Genomic DNA, 20,605 nt, shown 5'->3' on the forward strand with positions numbered 1-20,605 from the left:
CTACGAGTCGTCCACTGCGTGAACATACTGCTCGTTCTGCACACATTCATGTAATTATGAAATCTAGCGACCAGACCAAGAGAGGCCAGATAACCGGTGAAATCAAAAACTTCTAAATGCACTTGAATTTCAAACGTAGGTTCCTAAAATGTATGGAACAAAAGCGTCCAGTTTTATTCAGATAAACTCCCGTGTTAAGGCCACTTGTGGAAAGTTTCTAAGAAAAGATGGATGGATGGACTGTAGTTTCAGTCGATATTTTGTTATGTACTTGAAAAATCGGACTATACAAAGCCAGAAGTTTTTCGACAGTGATAGACCGCTGCACCTCAGCTCGGCGCTCTTAACTATTGCACAGACATGACAACTGAGATTACAGGAAATATGCGCGGGTCCCGAACGGGAAATTTTTTATGTAAACAATCCCAGACGAACGCCGAAGGCTGCAGTTCGTGATTGGTGGCCGCTTAAGTTGACTTTTATATCGAAATATCACAGAGCGCTAATGTCAGGGAAAACTCTTCAAGGGTGTCATTCCGAATCATCTGTCAAGTTCGCAGGTAATACAGACGTAAGTGACGACAGTGATCAAATCACGCCATGATTTTTAGACGTCTTTTGCGTGTATGCCTCCTCTATATCCAAAAGCCAAACACGGAAGTTTCGATGGCAATTCTGGTAAATATCGTACCATTTATCTCAGAGCAGATATATCTATAGCAAAAGAAATAAACATTCCTCTGGAGACGAACTTCAGACAGACTCTTCGCGCTGAGCGACTATGAGCTCCAGTATCTTGGTTGTGCTCGATGCCTCCAGCGCGATCTTCCGCGCAAATGGAGCCAATAGCTTGTTGCTCCGATGCGGAGGATCCTGGCTTTCCTCACGCGCTGCCGGTTTGACGGATCCAAAAGTGTTATCCCCCCCCTGCGGAATAGAATGAATCATAGTCGAGACATAAAAACTGGCTTCGGAGTCCAAAACACACTACTGTGCTGTGGATGCAGGGGATTGTATTCACAGCAACAAGATAGCGGCTAAGATGGAAGGTTGATCGTAATCGTAATGATGACGTTTGGTGGGTCAGCGTTATCTACGGCAACCTTTACTGGCCTAAGGTCACACTCGGACGTGTTTGTTGCAAAAGCAACGCTACGCTAGTCGCCGAGCCATTTCATGGAGCTCTGGAAAGGTGAAGCTGCGCATGCGCGAGGAGCGGGTGACATCACACGGCGCACAGGTGGCGCGCCGGGGTCGCCGCCGCGCGCTCTCCATCGCCTTGCCGACAGTCTCCCTCTCTCTCTCCCTCTCTGATGCGCAGTAGCGATTGCGCATCGCCATCTGCGTGATTTGTGGTGCATATAAAATTGGCAGTGGCTTAGCTCTGCTATGCCAGGATATACGCAGCGTGAGGTGAGGGCGAGGTGCCCACATCTCGATGTACACCTGAACCAGAGGGAAGGCGCATAACTGCCGTCTTGGAACAGTGGACACCTCAACCATGCTTTAAGCTAAATGGCGGTAGTGACAGGTGTGCGCTTCATGCGTTGGCACTGAATGTTGTGCCACCAACGCGGCGCTGAAGCCATAGGCTGTCGGCGTTCTTTGTGTTGATTGGCGTTCGCGTTGCCAACGTTTTACGCTCCGATCATTTTAAGGAGAGGAAGGCGAGAGCGCGCGGAGGGACACGCCAGCTGTGCGTAGTGACGTCACTCTCACCTCGCTCATGCGCAGTATGGTCGTGCAAGAGCATGCGGAACGGCGAGACTGTAGGCAATGTAGCTCAGGGAACAATATATGGCTACGCGCATGCGTTGCTTTCGCAACCCTCCAGGTATAACCATAGCTAAACCAAAGCCAACTTTCATTTATTTATTTATTTATTTAACCATACTGCAGGCCAATGCTTTGGCCCTAGGAGGAGGGGCATTTTACAAACAGTGCAAAGTAAAAACGCTACAGAAACAAAAGAAAAGTCTAGAAATGCAACAGTAGTAAGCCTGGCTTGTTCAGGCTTCTTAAGTGCAAAAGTATTCAGTCTGAATGCGTTTATGAGCCGTCCCTAGCGGATAAATGCTAAAAAAGAGTTCGGACACCATTATCACCGTGTTGAAGGCTGACGCGATGCGTGCAACACAGCTGAGCCCCAGACGAGTGCTTCACGTCCGAGTTCGGCGCAGCGCTGCCTGGTGGCTTGTTGTCTCTCAGTTTCCCTGCGACCGGTCTCCTGGCTACAATGTCGTTGATTGCTTTCGGTGCGGGCGTTCGGGGAAGAGCTCTTCGCTTCGCTCGTTGCTGGCGCAACAACTGTACCCCGGTGGTCGTCTCTGGGTGGTTCGGTATCTGCGGCGTTCGGGATTGCGGGGCTTTGCTTCTTATCCTGTTCATCAGCCACATGCGAAACGTTGTTCGCTTTATTCGCGGTGGGCGAAGCACCGGCGGGTGGCTGGTCGTCTCTGGGAGCTCTCACTGAGTCATCATCTTTGCTACGGCGCCTTTCTTTCGTTGTTCGGAAGCCCGCACCCGACGAAGACCTGAGGTCTGGCTTTTTCTTCATGGCTGAAACCGATGACACGCTGTCCTTTCTCTCCCCTTGCTGGACGTTTTCTCGGGATACCTTTGCTCTGGACCGCTAGCTTCTTCTTGTTCTCCACATAGCTAGCCATCACATTTTTTCTTCTTCGCGTGATATGCGGAACTTTCTCTGTCCTTGCCTGGGCATTCCAGGGCACGCGGTTCCAAGTCGGGATTATTTTTGTTGTTCTCGCATAAAAAGTGGCACACACCATCTTTAGAAAATTACAAAATAGTTTGAAAGCAACTTCCTTAACGTGTATAATGTCTTGAAACAAAAACTTGACGGGACCTTTAAGCTCCACTTTAAGGGTATTACACAAAGCGTTAGTTACACCCTCCAGTGGCGTGGGGTCCTCTTAGCGTGGCACGTCTTAGACGAGGGCGCTGTTCTTTCTTACACGACTACATAACGCTTAACCTAAGTTGAAAGGTTCAATAGAGGGTGCTCTGGAAAAATTCGTCTTCACATTTATTTTGTTTGTTGGGTTTTCGTGAGTAAATATTTTTAGTCACGGACAACATGCTGCAAATTATGGCCACGAAAATAAAAATACGCCTGGACTATTTTCTTTGGCGAGACTCAGCCTGATCATCCTGGAATGGTGATTAAAATGCCCTAATTCGTGGATACCCCTTTTTCTTGCTCTTTTTGGACACGACGTAAGCAATAGCTTCGTAAAACTGCTGCATATTTGTGGTTCAGAGAACATATAACCGAAATAAGGGTGGCGAAGTAAGCTTACTGTGAAGTCACTGCCGCACCAGTGCAGCATGCAATGCAGTAACACACCGATGAGTGTTGTTCAAGTGAAGGTGCTCGTAATGAATTTTATGCTAAGTCGCAGGTTGAACCATAGTCACTATCTAAAGCCGCCCCAGCGTTGGTCATCTTGAGTCGAAAAATTATCTTCTGGAGAGTTCAGCTTGTGTTGTTTTGTTGCGAAAGCAATACTGCTAGCACTTTTCTGCCATCGGTGGAGGTCGTTCCTTCGCTCCGGCGCAGCTGCGGCGCACGACCACGTGACAGCGTGACGTCACGACCAGAGGAGAGCAGGGGCCCCAACTTGTCTCGGCCGTAGTCGTTCCTTCGCTCGGCGCGGCGGCTACCACGTCATGCTCCGCTTAGTCATGTCTGAGGAGTTGTACAAGGCGTCGCTGCAGCGACGTGCTGCGCGCAAACGCCGGCGCCGTGCCGAGGAAACAGATGAAGAAAGGCAAGTGCGGTTGGCTAAGCAACGCGCCTATGCCGCAGAATTGCGAGCCCGGCGGCCTTCTAGAAGTTCAGTGAGCGAGAGTAGTTTCATGGACTCTCTGAATGCCGAAGAATCGCAGCCAGGGAGCTATTGCTTTCGCAATCACTCAGGCTTAACCAGAGCTAAGCCGGAGCTAATTTTTTTTAAAGAAGTAATAAATTTTAACCAACTTTCTGAAACAACATAATATTGGACGGCTACAGATATGCAAGGATGTAGCGAAATAGCTAGTTAACGCGAAGCCAATCTTCCTCGTTGCACAAAGTAAGCAGCATATGACCAACAACTTCCTGCCACACTCAGAGGATCGCTTCTGAGCTACCTCGCGGTGCTCCCAAACCCCTTTTGGGGCCTACAGACTTTCTCATGTTTACTGAGCCATGTTTACTGGGCTAAGTCAACTGATTTTTTTTTAGCATGAAATGCTTTTACCTCCCGTTGTCGCCAGTGTGGTAACGTCACGGCGAGACCGAGAGCCAACATCCGGGCACTGAATTCCACTCATCCGGGCACTGAAACGAGAGCATCTGGGCACCGTACCAGAATTAACGAGACACTGAGCCCTCCAACAGGACCGGCATACAAGCGCCGGTAGCTTCGCGCCGAACGGGTGGTGGCGTTCCTCCCTTCCTGTACGGTGCGGCTCGGGTGTCCACCGAGATGACACAGAATTAGTGCATAATTTCCTTTCCTCAAAAAGCGTCGCGTTCAAAAAGCAAGGCATCGCGCCGAACGGATGGTGGCGTTCCGTGCACTGCCACATATTATGGAGCTGCAGCATAGCACCGCCACCGGAGGATATTATGCGTGATCCTTCCCTCGAAGGAAGGGGAAAACTTTATTTACACTAATGGTTTTTCCTGCGGTTTGGGGGCATCTTCAGAGACGTCTTGGTTCTACCCCCAGGAGCCTTCTCTGTTGAAGTCGTCCGCCTCTAATCAGTGGTCGGTTGCCCTCAGTCCAGGGCTCCGCTGGCCACTGCCGCCCGTTGAGCTCGCTGTACCAGACCTTGTTGGTCTTCGCAGCGGTCGCTGGACAGCAGAGTCTCCCACTGCTCCGCACTCGGGTTTTGTATTTTGGGGACCACGTCTATGTTTTGGCAGGCCCATGTGATGTGGTATAGTGTAGGTTTTTCGTCACACCAGGGACATTTGTTCGTGTATATCGTAGGGTGCATTTTGTTTAGTATATGTAGGTTTGGGAAAGAGCCTGTTTGTAATTGTCTCCAAGTGACAGCTTCCTCTCTGCTGAGAGATTTGTGCGGTGGGGGATATCGCATTCTTCTGCCTCTATAGTTTTGTAGTATGGCCGAGTATTCCCTGGGTGCTGGCGCGAGTTCCGCGGTCTCGTCGGAAGCTCGGAAAGTAATGTATCCTCGAGCTATCCTGTCGGCCTCTCGGTTCCCTGCCACCCCCGTGTGCCCCGGTACCCACACAATTTTGTGTCGGATCTTGTCGTTTTGTTCTTCCCGGTTTTTAATTCTGTCACTCGCTGCGAGGAGTATACGGAGCGCGTGACGACCTATCCTGCCATTCATGTAATTTCGGCAGGCTGTTTGAGAGTCCGTAAGTATTGTTAGTGACCGCCCGGTTCTATAGCCCTCCGCCACCGCTAGAGCAACGGCTACTTCCTCGGACTCTGCAGCTGTGCAGCCTCGGAGAGACGCGCTGGTCATTTCGCGTAAAGACGAATCGACCACCGCCGCTACAGCGATTTTGGTATCTCCTCCTCTCCAAGACGCGTCTGTATACACGGTCGTGGCTTGAGGAGCGTATGTTTTCTCGATGAATTCGGCCCTCGCTTCTCTTCTGCCTCGATGGAGGTTGGGATCCATGTTTTTGGGTATTGGCGCTACCTTGAGGGTCTTGCGAAGCTCGTCGGGGATCGTTGCCGTCCTCGACATTTCTCGCATCTGCTCGCGGTATCCGAACCTCTGCAGGAGCGCTCTTCCTGTCGTTGTTTGCAACAGCCTGAGTTTTTGCGACTCAAGCTGCGCCTCTCGTAGCTTCTCAAAGGTGTTGTGTAATCCCAGGGCCATGAGTTTTTCTGTAGACGTGTTGCGTGGTAGTCGGAGCGCTGTCTTATACGCTTTGCGTAGCAGGGCATCCGCTTGTTGTATTTCATTTTTGTTGAGGCACTGGTAGGGTAGGCTGTACGTGATTCGACTAACTACTAGGCTTCTGACTAGTTTTAGTGTGTCTTCTGCACGCATGCCATGTCGCCTGTTGGTGATGCGGGTGATCATGCGTGCGACTTGTAGCGTTGTTGCTTTCAGTAGGGTAAAAGTGTGAGTACTGCGCTGGTTGGATTGAACCCACATGCCCAAAATTCTTATTGTTGTCTTTTCGGGTATGGGCGTCCCTTCTATGTAGACGTTGAGTTTTAGGTCCTCGTTGGTTGGGACGGTCCGGTTTTACTTGCCTCTCCAGACTCTCAGCAGTTCCGATTTTTCGGTCGAGCATGAGAGTCCTCTTTCTGCGAGGTATTGCTCTACACAAGAGGCCGCTTGCTGTAGCCTTTCTTCCTTCTCTGCGAGACAGCCCGTGTTTGTCCAGACTGTTATATCGTCAGCATACATTGCATGCCTGATGCCTTCGATGTTCTCTAGTTTTCGAGCTAGGCCTATCATAGCTATGCTGAAGAGCAGGGGTGAGATAACTGACCCTTGGGGTGTTCCTTTGTTTGGAGTGCGAATTTTTTCCGATCGAAGGTCTCCTATGCTGATGGTGGCAGTTCTATCGGACAGGAAGGCTTTGACGAAGCCGTGGATTCTGCGTCCGCAATCCAGGTTGTCTAGGCCCGTAAGGATCGCTTCGTGGCTGACGTTATCGAATGCCCCCTTGATGTCCAGGGCCATTATGACATTTTCTCCCGTCCGAGGTACGTTTCGCAGGACATCTTCTTGTATTTGGAGGAGAACGTCCTGCGTCGAGAGCTTCGCTCTGAAGCCGAACATGGTATGTAGTACACAGTCGTTATCTTCCATATAATTTTGCAGTCTGAAAGTCACAACCCGTTCGTAAAGCTTGCCAAGGCACGACGTGAGTTATATAGGCCTGAGGTTTTCAATTTGTAGCTTTTTACCAGGTTTAGGTATCATTATTACTTCGGCGTGTTTCCAATCTTCGGGAACCGTCTCCGCCTCCCATTGTTTGTTAAGAAAGGTGACGAGCTCTTGTATGAGGTCGTCGCTCAGGTTGCGGATTAGGGCGTTGTCGATTCTGTCCGCTCCGGCTGCCGTGTTTCTGGTGGTGTTTCTTATGGCCGCGTAAACCTCTTCCACAGTTATGGGGCGGTCGAGTTTCTCGTTTTCGGCTCCTCGATACGTTCCTTGGTATCGCGGGGGGTTGTGATCGCCGAAACATTTTTCTCGTGCCTTCTCCAGTAGGGCGATGTCTGAGCCCTCGAAGGAGTGGATGAACCGGTGGATGGCTTTATTGTTTTCTGATTTTATTTTGGTCGGATCGATTAGTGCTCTTAAGAGATTCCAGGTTCTGGCCGTGCCTAGAGTTCCCCTAAGTGAGTCGCTGAGTTGTTCCCAATTTTGTTTCGCGAGTTGCGTCGCGTATTCTTCCGCCTTTGCCGTAATTTCTGCTATCTTTAGTTTTAGTTTCCTTTTGTGTTTTTGCTTCCGCCATCTTTTGGTGAGACTGCGTCTCGCTTCCCATAGTCTGAGGAGGTGGGCGTCTACTTCAGGCGTTGCTGTCGTTCTCCTTAGACTTTTTGTGCATCGTTGTCGCGTTTCTCTCAGCATGCCGGTCCATTCCTCCAGTGATTGGATACCGCCTTCAGATTTGTTGCAAGCCCCGCGAAACGCGTTCCAGTCAGTGATTTTCGCCTGTCCAATCTGGCGTCTTATGGTGTCGGATGCTATTCGTGTCCGGAGGATAAAGTGATCGCTGCCTAGATTTTCCATCATGTCTTCCCACTGTGACTCCCTGCTGTTCCTTACGAAGGTGAGGTCCGGGCATGTGTCCGTGCTCACGCTATTCCCGATTCTCGTGGGGGTCGCAGGATCTGTGATTAGACTGCAGCCATAGTATTCCACTACTTCCACTAATGTTCTTCCCTTGATGTCTTGTTTCTGGTATCCCCAACTCCTGTCCATGGCGTTGAAATCTCCTACGATGATGAGTGCATTTTCTTTGGCCAGCTTGTGCGCTCCATAAAACAGTTCGAAGAGTTTGGCTTTTCTTTGTCTCGGCGGGCTGTACACATTCAGTAAGAACGTGCTACGTCCCTTTCGCTTTTTCGGAATAAGTTCAACAAGCGCGTGTTCAACGTCGGTGTCGGCGATGGTATCGTGCCTGATAGCGGTAATGGTTTTGCTGACTAGGACGGCCGCTTTACCTTCGTTTTGACTCTCGTAAACCTCGTACCCTTGTAAGGTCGGCTTGATTCCGGTCTCTTGGAGCGCAATTACATCAGGAGGTGTGAGTTGTGTGTTTATATATTGTTTTAAGAGGGCCTGCTTTTTGCGGTAGCCTCTGCAGTTCCATTGCCAAATATCTAAGTATTCTTGTTCTTGCCGATACGTATTGGTCATGTTTACGCGTTACTGCTGCTGCTTGTTCGCTTGCGAAAGCTGTTAGCGCTGGACGGTTGTACGCCCTTTCCCTAATGTTTTCGGTATGTTTTTGCTTTCTAAAAGCGCTTCTGATCTCTGAGATTTGTCCTTGGAATTGTACTTGCATCTGTTGAATTTGCGATTGGATTTGCTGCATCATATCCTGCATCATCTGCTGCATCATCTGTTGCATTCATGTTTCAAGGTCTCCTTCGTTCGATGCATGTGGTTGTCGTTTTGGAAGGGCTCTAGTCGTGTCGAGTTCCCGCTGTTGTTCCTTTAGTGTTTTTGTGAGTTCCTCAACTTTGCGTTCGAGCTCGTTTTGTTTGATTCGAGCCAGTTCTAGCTCTCGTCTGAGCGCATCGCTGTTCGCGTCCTTCGGTTCTGTGACGCGACTGTCTTTGTTGTTTGTGTTGTTTATGTCACTACCCTTTCCTACCGAGTGCGAAGCAGTGGTTGAAGCCCAGCTCACCTTGCCGCCGCTTGTCTGGGAAAGCTTCTTCTTTTTCTTTTTCTCTTGCTTCTACCCCTCCTGTGGGCCGGCTGGTGGTAGAGGCGGGAAGGAGTTGGACCTCGATCGGCTCCTCGATGTCTCTCCCTCTGAGCTGAGCCATTGCTTGGGTGGTCGCCCGCGTTGGTCGCTCCGTCCTCTGCCTCCTGTGGGTTTTGGTCTTGCTTTTTTCAATCTCTCTCGGCACTCCTTGGATCCGGTCCGGTGTGCCTCGCCACAGATTATGCACTTGGGCGCGCACTCGTGGTCGTCGGGCGGGTTTGAAACTCCGCACAGTCCGCACACAATAATGTTCGGTGTGGGGCAGACGTCGGAGCGGTGTCCTTGCTGGAAGCAGACGTAACACACTTGCCTAGTGGGGCGGTACTGGTAGCATGGTACTTCTCCTCCGTAATATATGACGAATTTCGGCAAGACCGGGCAGTCGAACGTGAGCACTGCCGTCTTGGATTTTCCAAGCATCCTTGCCTGAAGTATGGTCACTCCTTGAGTTCTGACTCGTAAGTGTGCTTTGAGTTCTTCAGGAGGGGTACCTGGGTCTACACCGTGGATCACGCCGCGCAGGACGTCTTCCGGTGCTCGAGAAATCTAAGGCCGTGTTGGCCAGCTCAGACCCGGTCGTCCAGACGTTGCTCACGGATCCGTCTTGCCCCACACGTGTGGGCAACTCGGTCACCCGTGACACGTGTCCTGACTTATCTCTGGTTAGGAACACTACAAACGCCACATGGGAGAACCTGGGGGATACCCTAGGCAGCTACCACTGCCTTCTCCGCATTCCGCCTTTGGCGAAGGCAGCCCGTCAAAAATGGGGACAGGCGAAAATAACCAATTGGCAGCAATTTCGAACTCAGGACATCCCTCCCGTGCTATTCTCCGACGGCTATGCGGAGTGGGCAACACAGGTCACCAACATACAGAAACAACACACGCAAACACTTCACACCCCCGACAAGATCCCCGCAGTGGACAATCACCTCCTGCATCTGTGGGAGGCGCCCCGGAGCTTAACAAAACGATGGAAGAAACACAAGACGAATCGCAAGCTTACAGCTCGCATTGCACAACTTACGGAGCAGGCTGCGGCATATCCCCAAAGCAGGTAAAGCCGTGACTACGGACAACTTGAGACCCATCTCATTGACCTCGTCTGTGGGAAAACTCATGGAGACGATGGTTCGGGATCGCCTCTCTCCATACATGGAGGGTAAGGGCATCTTTGCAGACACTATGTTCGGGTTCCGCCCGCACATGTCTGCACAGGATGTCCTACTCCAACTACACAGGGACATAATACGACCCACAGCCATGAAACAAAACGACAAGGCCATTCTCGCCCTCGATCTTAAGGGGGCGTTTGACAATGTTAAACATGCCACCATCCTCTCTAACTTGAACACCACTAACTGTGGGGCGAAGGCCTTCGCCTATGTCAGAGACTTCCTCTCTGCGCGTCAGGCGCTCCTCCGGATCGAGGACGAGGAATACGGCCCGTACTCTATGGGTACACGAGGTACACCACAGGGGGCGGTGTTATCACCGCTCCTTTTCAACATCGCCATGATGCACCTGCCCGGCCGACTGGCTCAGGTGGAGGGCATAAAACACGCACTCTACGCAGACGATATACAATCTGGACCACCCAGGGGAGCCTTGGGGAGATGGAGGACCGCCTTCAACAGGCCGCCTCCATAGTCGATGCATATGCTGCCGACTGTGGTCTCCAATGTGCTCCCGCCAAATCAGACCTTCTACACGTCAGGACAAACCACAAGGACAACACGTCTCTACACACATCTGTGTCGGGCGGTCCCATCAGAGAAGTGGCAGAGCTCCGGATCCTGGGTCTTTTCATCAATAACAAACTTAAGCCGGACTCTACTATAGCAAAACTCAAGAGCATAGGTGAACAGGTAGGGCGCATGATCCACCGTGTTTCCAACAAGCGGGGTGGTCTGCGGGGCAGGGACGCGCTACGGCTCGCCCATGCCTTCGTGACCAGCCGGATCCTCTACGCCGTGCCGTACCTACGCACCACCAAACAACAAGACGAGCGCATTGACGCCATCATCAGGAAGGCAACAAGGCGAGCATTGGACCTCCCGGTGGCTACCTCCAACGCCAAACTGAAGGCGTTGGGAGGGGTAAACTCCTATCAGGAGTTGCGGGAGGCTTACCTCGTGAACCAATATACGCGGCTATCGCAGACGGTTCCTGGGCGCCGCCTGCTAAACCGCTTACACATCCAACACACATGCATACCAGAGGGGACGGAAAACATCCCGGTGCTGTGGCGCCACATGCTCTTGGTCGCTCCGCTCCCTCGTAACATGGACATGACTTCACATGAATGCAGACGACAAGTGCGGGTTCGCAGGCTTGAGAGGCAGTATGGATATAAAGAGGGCGTCTACTACGTGGACATCACAGGGCCGTCGCCCACGGGTTTCTTCACGGCTGCCGTAGTCCACCGGGGAATGAAAGTCGATGGCCTATCTTTTCAGGCCCCAAATTCAACGCGAGCGGAGGAAGTCGCAATAGCTCTCGCTGCCGCCCATCCAAAATCGAGAACAGTTATCACGGACTCGCCCGGCCTGTGAACATTATCTTGCAGGCGAAATATCCCCTCTTGCCTCCCAAATTTTAAGACGCGCTCCCGCCGATCCAACTCGCACAAAAGTGATCTGGGCTCCTGGCCACCAAGGTCTACGAGGCAATGAGGCCGCTGATGCGGCCGGCTGAGCGCTCATACACCGGGCTCCTCATCCTAGCTCTCCTGGCTCAGAAGCTCATAAACCGCTTCTGCGGTTCCGCGAAATCCTAATTCATTATTGCGACAGCCACCGTCTCTACCCAGTACCTGCCAAGGGGCTCAGTAAGGCGGAGGAGCGAACTCTGCGGCGCCTCCAGACGGGAACTCTTCTCTGTCCTGCCATAGTAAAATACTTCGATCCGAACACAGATGGGCGCTTTCCCGCACTGTGGAGAGATCTGCGATATCTTTCACATGGTGTGGGCATGTACTCGGAATCCTCACCTTCCCCCTTCCCCCCCCCCCCCCCCACCCGAGAGGCATGAGAGACTGCCCTCCTCAACTGCTCCACGCTGGAGTCTCAAAGGGCTCTAGTAAAGCGGGCGCGAGACGGGGCCTCGTCGTGGGGTGTCCCGGGCTAAGGATACCGACCATGTAGCAGGGTTTCTTGACCCTCAAACTCTCTTAGCGAATTAAAGTTTTTCACCACCACCACCATGGCGCCCAGCTCACAGACACCTGTTGGATAGAACGCTGCAACTGGTGGTGGTGGTGGTGAAAATATTTATTGCGCATGAACAGGAGGTATGTTTGGATCAGCCCGTAAGGGACCGATCCTTACAAACACTAGGTGGAGGTCCCTAGTATGGGACCCCAGTGGCGGTTGCCGCCGCCCGGGCGCGCCCGACTAAGGCTTGTTGGGCCTGTAAGTAGTGGCAGCCGAGCAGGGTCGCCTCCCAGTCCTCCCGGGTTGGGTTGGGGATGGGGGGAATAGCGGGGTTGGAGGGGCAGGCCCACACCATGTGATAGGCGTCAGAAAACACTGCACTACAGTGTGTGCAGCTGCCGCTAAAGGAGGGGTCAAAATGTTTTAGCGCTGCCGGGCACAGCAATGTATTGGTGAGAAGGCGGAGAAGGAGCCGCTCATCCGCCTTCTTCAGGCCATTGCATGGGCTAGGTTAAAGTCGATGACAATTTTGATAATATGTTGTAATATCTTTGAATGTATAGACAGGATTAAAATCGGGGTCCTGATCGGATGGGGAGGAGAAAACAGCCCGGTGAGAGAGCGCGCGGGCGGCTGCGTCTGCTGCCTCGTTTCCTGCCAACATCAGATGAGCAGGGGCCCATATGAGGTAACGGTGTGCGGGGTCCCTATCCCGTATGCAATTTTGGTATATTCGATAGGCTAGGAAGGGAGTGCAGCCTTGTTCGACGTTCCGACAGGCCTCTGGCGAGTCGGTGATTGTGTATTTTGAATTGGAATGTGAGGCCGCGAGAGCAATCGCGACCTCTTCAGCTTGTGTTGCACTGCGGGCTCTGAAAGTTAGGCCGTTAACTGTGTTGCTGTTGTGAACCACCGCGGCCGTGTACCATCCCCCGTGGTGAGGGCCAGAGGCGTCCACGTAGTATACACCTGTTTTGTTGCCATAATATCGCGCTAGCGCTTCCGCTCGTGCCAGGCGCCGACCATTATGGTCTTCATGTGACATGTTTGCTGGAAGAGGCCGCACGTGGAGGGCACGTCTCCACAGTTCCGGAACAACTCAGCCGCTTACAATAACGCAGTCGAACTGCCGGGGTCTCAAGAACCACAAGAAGCGGTCTCATCTCCGCCTCTTTCTTGAGAACCTTGAGTACCTCGTCGCCGTGGTTGCCCTTCAAGAACCCGGCGCCGGTACCAAACTCACAAGCTACACCACATTTCAACACAACCCGCAGACATGTATACTTGTTCACAAGCGATACACTGCGCAGGAGGTCACACTTCCCACAACACCGTATTTTTCATACACGATGGTTTCAGTGTTGCCCCTAAAGCGGTCTGACCCACCTGTACACATTCTAAATATTTACTGTCCACCGAAACTTAAGAACGTCACGTTCAATGAAATTTTCACTCAAGCTATGCAGGTGGCGGGTAGGGATCCCCTCCTAATCGTCGGCGATTTCAACGCCCCGAGCAGGCTATGGGGATACCCTCGGGAGGACAGGCGTGGGAGGAAGCTTGCGGAACTTCTTTCCACACTTGGACTCACCCTGCACACTGACCCCGCCAACCCGACACGTGTCGGCAATTCCATCATTCCAGCATGTCGGCAATTCCACATAAAAAAACCATTATAACCCTCAAACCGGTTATGACAGTTCCTTTAAGATCACTGGTTGGAGCATATTTTTGTCACGGTGTTCAGCCGTTACCTCTAACCTCTACCATATGGTGTGGGCATGCCAATTTAATCCCTTAGTTGACCCCATTCCCAACCCCTCGGAGGAGCAGTGGGAGGCTATTCTGCTCAGCGATGATCCTGACCGTCAGCACTGGCTGGTGGGGAGGGCCAGCGCAGCAGCAGCAGCCAATGGACTACCGGACTAGGCCGCCCACCCACATGTTCTGAGAATACTGAACAAATAAAGATGTTTTTAATCAATCAATCAATCGAAACGACGTTAATGTGTCTTTAAAAGCAGATGCGGTGCGCGTAATGCATATTTCCATTGAAACCTTCACGACTTTTCTATGTATAAAAATATTCACAAGATACAAGTTTCGCAAAGGTTCAGCGATCTATCCTTGGCAAGCACATGAAGTTTGGATTCCCGCTGGTTCCGGCCTCACTTGATCATCCCAGGTAACACCGACACGTTACAACAATTGCTGAAAATTGAAAAATGGTTTTTGAGGACTAAGGTTTCTGGAATGTTTCAAATAAACGTTGGAATAATCGTGTCTTCACCATAAGTAAGCATTTAAACAAGACAAATGCAACTTCCTCTAAGAAGGTAAAGTAAGCTTACAAGTTGCAAGGAAATGGAGCCCCAAAAATAATTACGGTTTGCAACCAACGCTTTGCAAGCAGCAACAGCGAGGGCGACACTCGACTTCTACAATCAGGGGGTGGGGGGTGTAGAGCTGAACCAGCAAAGCAGTCCGCACCACGTGGGTCCGCAACACTAAGTCGCCAACTTACAACAAATTACTGTGGTCAGCACAGCTTTTTCGCTAAGTCAAGGATGCGTGAAGTTTGAACTGGAATCTCGAAAGCTGGGGTAGAGCAAATCATTATACAAAAGCCTTATCACTATTTCCTATGTTCTTAATGTAGAAAAAATCGTTTCCTGTAATCACCATTACAGGCGGAGAATTGTCGCGTATTGTTACTCACTTCATGGCACATTCTCGTCAGTTCCTGCGAAACACACGTCGGCTGTTTTATGCTTTGCTTTTCAAGCTGGCCTCGAAAGCTGCTGGAAGAAGTTGCTATTTTCCTTATTAAGTTAAGATTCGAGTTCTATGTCACTATACCCAGTCTTACCATACCATGCCGAATGCTGGCGCCCTGTCGGCGCGTTTGTGTAGAAAACCAGGGCGTGTTTGTCGGTCTATGTAACTTACAGCTAAAAGTTACTGCAGCAATTACAAAACAGATAAAAACAGTCCACGTACTCCACTTCGGCAATAAAGCATTTCTGGGAGCGGAAAAAAAAATCAGTTGACTTAGCCCAGTAAACATGGCGCTGCAAACATGAGAAAGTTTTTAGGCCCCAAAGGTGTGTGGGAGCACCACCAGGTAGCTCAGAAACAACCCTCTGAGAGTGGCAGGAAGTTGTTGATCATATGCTGCTTACTTTGAGCATCCAGGAAGATTGGCTTCGCGTTAACTAGCTATTCCGCTACATCCTGGCATATATCTGTAGACGTCGAATATTATGTTGTTTAAGGAAGTTGGTTAAAATTTATTATTTCTTTAAAAACAACACAAGTTAAGCTTTCCAGAAGATAATTTTTCGACACACGATTATCAACGCTGGGGCGACTTAGGTAGTGACTATGGTTCAACCTGCGGCTTAGCACAAATTTTATTACGAGCACCTTCACTTGAGCAACACTCATCGGTGCGTTACTGCATTGGATGCTGCACTGTTGCGGCAGTGACTTCACAGTAAGCTTACTTCGCCACCCTTATTTCGTTTATATGTTCTCTGAACCACAAACATGCAGCAGCTTTATGAAACTATTACGTCGTCTCCAAAAGGAGCAAAAAAATACTTCAGTAGTCTACACGGATTACGGTATTTTAATCACCATTCCAGGATGATGAGGCTGAGTCTCGCCAAAAGAAAATAGTCCACGCGTATTTTTACTTTCGTTGCCATAATTTGCAGCATGTTGTCCGTGACTAAAAATATTTACTCAAGAAAACCCAAAAAATGAAATAAATGCACAGATGAATTATTCCAGAGCACTCTCTAGTGAACCTTTAAACGTAGTTTAAGCCTTATGTGATCGTGGAAGAAAGAACAGCGTCCGTGTGTGAGACGTGACAAGCAAAGAGGACCCCATGTAATTGGAGGGAATAACTAACGCTTCGTGCCATACCCTTAGAGGGGAGCTTAAGGGTCCCGTCAAGTTTTTGTTGCAAGATATTATCTACGTTAAGGAAGTTGCTTTTAAACTATTTTGAGATTTTCCAAAGAAGGTGTGTGCCACTTTTTATGCGAGGACAACAAAAATAATCCCGACTTTGAAGCGCATGCCTTGAAAAGCCCAGGCAAGGAAAGAGAAAGAAGTTCCGCATATCACGCGAAGAAGAAGAAAAAAATTTGATAGCTGCCATTATAAAGAGGTGAAGAAGAAGAAGAAGAAGGAGCTAGCGGTCCAGAGGCAAAGCTGTCCCGAAAAAAAGTCCAGCAAGGAGAGAGAAAGGCCAGCGTGTCATCGGTTTCCGCCATGAAGCAGAAGCCAGACCTCAGGTCTTCGTCGGGTGCGGGCTCCCGAACAACGAAAGAAAGGCGCCGTAACCAAGATGGTGACCCTGTGGGAGCTCCCGGAGACGACCAGCCACCCACCGGCGCTTCGCCCACCGCAAACCAAGCAAACAACGTTCCGCATGCGGCTGATGACCAGGATAAGAAGGGAAGCCCCGCAATCCCGAACGCCGCAGATACCGAACCACCCAGAGACGACCACCGGGGTACAGTTCTGGCGCCAACATCGAGCACGAAGACCTCTTCGCCGAACACCGGCATCGAAAGAATTCAACTGCGGGGCAGCCAGGACCACGGTTCCAGGGAAACTGCCAGAGACAACCAGCCACCAGGCAGCGCTGCGCCGAACTCGGACGAGAAGCACTTGTCAGGGCTCAGCTGTGTTGCACGCATCGCGTCAGCCTCCAACACGGTGAGAGCGCTGTCCAAACCCTTAATGCCTAATTGCAAACAGCTCGAATAAAAAAAACCTCTTTGTTAGCATTTATCCGCTAGGGGTGACTCATAAACGCATTCAGACAGAAGAAGACAACTTTTGCGAATGAAAACTGGCCGTGGTTTAGTTCTGCTTAAACCTGGAGGATTGCGAAAGCAACGTCTGCGCGTAGCCATATATTGTTGCGTGAGCTACACTGCCCGCAGTCTCGCCGTTTCGTCTGCTCTTGCACAACCATACTGCGCATGCGCGAGGAGCAAGTAACGTCACTACGCGCAGCTTGCGTGCCTCGCCGAGCGCGCCGCCTTCCTTTCCTTAAAATGATCGGAGTGCAAAACGTTGACAACGCCAACGCCAATGAACACAATGAACGTTGATGGCCTATGGCTCCAGCGCCGCGTTTCTGGCACAACCTTGTCAATGCCTGCAGCTCACATCTGTCTCTCATTGACTCATGTACCTATAAGCACGATCCAGGCGTGCGCTTAACCAACAAGCCAGTGTGCGCGCTTTCTTTCCTTAAAATGTTCGGAGTGTAAAACGTGGTCAACGCCAACGCCAACGCCAACGCCAATGAACACAATGAACGCCGACGGCCTATGGCTACAGCGCCGTGTTTGTGGCACAATGTTGTCAATGACAACGCATGCAGTGCACACCTCCACTTAGCTTAAAGCATGGTTGAGGTGTCCACCATTCTAAGAGGGCAGTCCTGCCCCTTCCCTCTGGTTCAGGAGCGTGAATTGCTGGGTTAGTTGGTTCATAATATCGTCAGGGTGGAACCAGCGGAACAAAGACGCAGGACAAGAAAAATGGGGGACACACAAAACACCACTCAGCGGTGTGGTGTGTGTTCCTCCTTTTTTCTTGTCCTTCGTCTATGTTCCTCTCGTTCCACCCTGACAACCCTCTGGTTCAAGTGTTCACCGAGATGTGGACACCTCGCCCTCCCCTCACGCTGCGTATATCCTGGCATAGCAGAGCTAAGCTACTCTAAATTTTATAATCACCACAAACCACGCAGATGGCGGTGAAGAGAGATAGAGAGGGGGAGACTGTCGGCGAGGCGATGGAGCGCCAGCTGTGCGCCGTGTGACGGCACCCGCTCCTCGCGCATGGGCATCTGGCTTTTCCAGAGCTTCGCGAAATGGCTCGGCGACTAACGTAGTGTTGCTTTCGCTAGTAGTGTTGCTTTCGCAACAGAAACGTCCCAGTGTGACCTTACGCCAGTAATGGTTGCCGCATATCACGATGAGCCACCAAACGTCATCATTACGATTAGGGTCAACCTTCCATCTCTAGCCGCTATCTCGTTGCTGTGATTACAACCACCCGCACTCACAGCGCAGTAGTGTGTTTTAAACACTGAAGCCTGTTTTTATGTTTCGACTATGATGCAAACTATCGATTTTCAATTCTGCAGTGGGAGAGAACGCTTTTGGAGCCGTCAAGCCGGCAGTGCGTGAGGAAAGCCATGGGAGCCACACGAAGAAGTGGCGAAGCCCGACTCCTCCGCAGCGGAGCAACAAGCTATCGGCTCCACTTGCGAGAAAGATCGCGCGGGAGGCATCGAGCACTACCAAGAAGATACTGGAGCTCAAAGTCGCGCAGCGCGAAGAGTCTGTCTGAAGCTCGTCTTCAGAAGAATCTTTATTTCTTTTGCTATAGATAGACCTCCTCTAAGATAAATCATGCAATATTTGCCAGAGTTGCCATGGTAACTTTTGTGTTTGGCTCTTCGATATAGAGGAGAGACACACGCAACAGACGGCTGTAAAAATCATGGCGTGATATGGTCGCTGTCGTCGCTTACGTCTGTTGTAACTACGAACTTGACAGATGATTCGGATAACCCCCTTGAAGAGTTTTCCCTGACATTAGCGCACTGTGATATTTCGATATAATTGTCATCTTAAGAGGCGACTAATCACAAACTCCATTTCAGCGTTCGTCTGGCATTGTTTACATAAAAAATTTCCTGTTCAGGACCCGCGCATATTTCCTGTCATCATTCTGGTCATGTCTTTGCAATAGTTACGGGCGCCGAGCTGAGGTGCAGTTGTCTATAACTGTTGAAAAACTTGTGGCTTTGTATAGTACGATTTTTCAAGTACAGTGCAAAAAAATGTCGACTGAAACTACATTCAATCTTTTATTAGAAACTGTCGACAAGTGGCCTTAACAGGGGAGTTTATCTGAATAAAATTGGATGTTTTTGCTCCATACATTTTAGGAACATATGTTTGAATCACAAGCGCATTTGTAAGTTTTTGAATTCACCTGCGGTCTGACCTGTACAGCTCGCTAGATTTCATGATTACATAAATGTGTGCAGAATGAGCAATATGTTCAACCAGTGGACAACTCGTAGACTCTTCGGCAAGTTTTGTACGCCGACAGGTACGTTTTGAGGCGTCATAAGAAGTTTGTCATACCTAACGCTCGGTTCACAAATTAGGCCCAGAAACGAGCCTTCAAGAAAATACAGCACAAAAATTACCTTTGCTGAGCTGCACCTTAAGCATATGTACTGCCTTTGAGCCGACAGTTATGGCTGGGATGTAAAGTTGTACACGTGATATATATATATGGTTATATGCGCTGGCGGATGAATGCATTGTGGCTATATTCTGTTTGTCATGATTATATTTTATTAATAACTACTTAATGGTGCTTAAGGTGCCGTCTGGTCGTATTTAACATAACAGTCCATTCGTTTTCGTCTGGGTGCTACAAGTAAAAACCAGGGTTTTAGCCGACTTCATCTCTTCCTAACATGCCAGCATGTACAATACCATTATTATCATCATCATCATCATTTATTATTTCCTTAAAAACCCAGTCAAGGTCATTACATAATAAGGAGGGGGGAGACAGTGATGTGAAAAGCCCGTACATAAACTCAAAGCAGAGCAATAATGAGGTAACACTAATATCAATAAGACTAACAATCCTATCGGGATATCCGACAGACAGCCACAAATATTACCACCACCCATTTCGCGTATGCGGGGCTCTGCTGCTCTCGAACGAAATCGGAATTGTTGCCCCCATGGACCCCCCCGCCCCCTCCCCCAATACAACTGGACATGTAAGGGGACCCGGTGCCGGTTGAATCTTTGGTGAAGGTCCCGGTCTTCCTTATCCACAACCCTCTAGATGCTACCCCCACCCTCCAGCTCTTGCAATAGTAGTCCAAACAAGTGGCTGGTTTCATCAAGCGTATGAGGGCACGCAACCATGCTTTGTTCTCACTCGAGACACTCAATATGACAACGCGATAATCATCAGCCGCATCACATATCACCTTCGGTACCATATACTGACTCAGGGCCAAACACAACAGACGGACATCTCACTTTGTAAGGCCTTCATCTCTGCCCTACCTCTTCCACGTGCAGTTAGCATGACTCGTCTTCTGGCCACCAGTAATTGCAGTACTGTGACGGAATGGCGATTGGTGTCGGCGCGAAGACTAGCCGTTTATTCTTTGTTCGTGACAAGATCTAGGGCTTCTGTTTCCTAGCTGACACCATCGCAGAGGTCACTGTCGTCCGGGTCACCATTACAAGCCCCCAATAAAAGTCCAATTGCAACGCATGGAGCGCATGCTCCACACCAAATTAGGGCCTCCGATCTGGTTTTTTATCGTACTTTTTCGTCCAAGTGGTGACCTGTTCAACGCTAGGAGCCTGTTATCTGCGCCATTAAAATCTTGAACGCATAAACTCGTTCATAT

The 20,605-nt window shown here is 50.2% G+C and overlaps 2 pseudogenes; one reads left to right on the forward strand and one right to left on the reverse strand.

The window, feature by feature from the left end:
• Window positions 1-753: 753 nt before the first annotated feature.
• On the reverse strand, window positions 754-2,722 carry LOC149360079 (uncharacterized; annotated as a pseudogene).
• A 12,465-nt stretch (window positions 2,723-15,187) lies between these two features.
• On the forward strand, window positions 15,188-18,495 carry LOC149360080 (uncharacterized; annotated as a pseudogene).
• Window positions 18,496-20,605: the final 2,110 nt, after the last annotated feature.

Source organism: Amblyomma mixtum, chromosome 2 (genome assembly GCF_055824585.1).
Source record: "Amblyomma mixtum isolate Tamu chromosome 2, ASM5582458v1, whole genome shotgun sequence".
NCBI lineage: Eukaryota > Metazoa > Arthropoda > Arachnida > Ixodida > Ixodidae > Amblyomma > Amblyomma mixtum.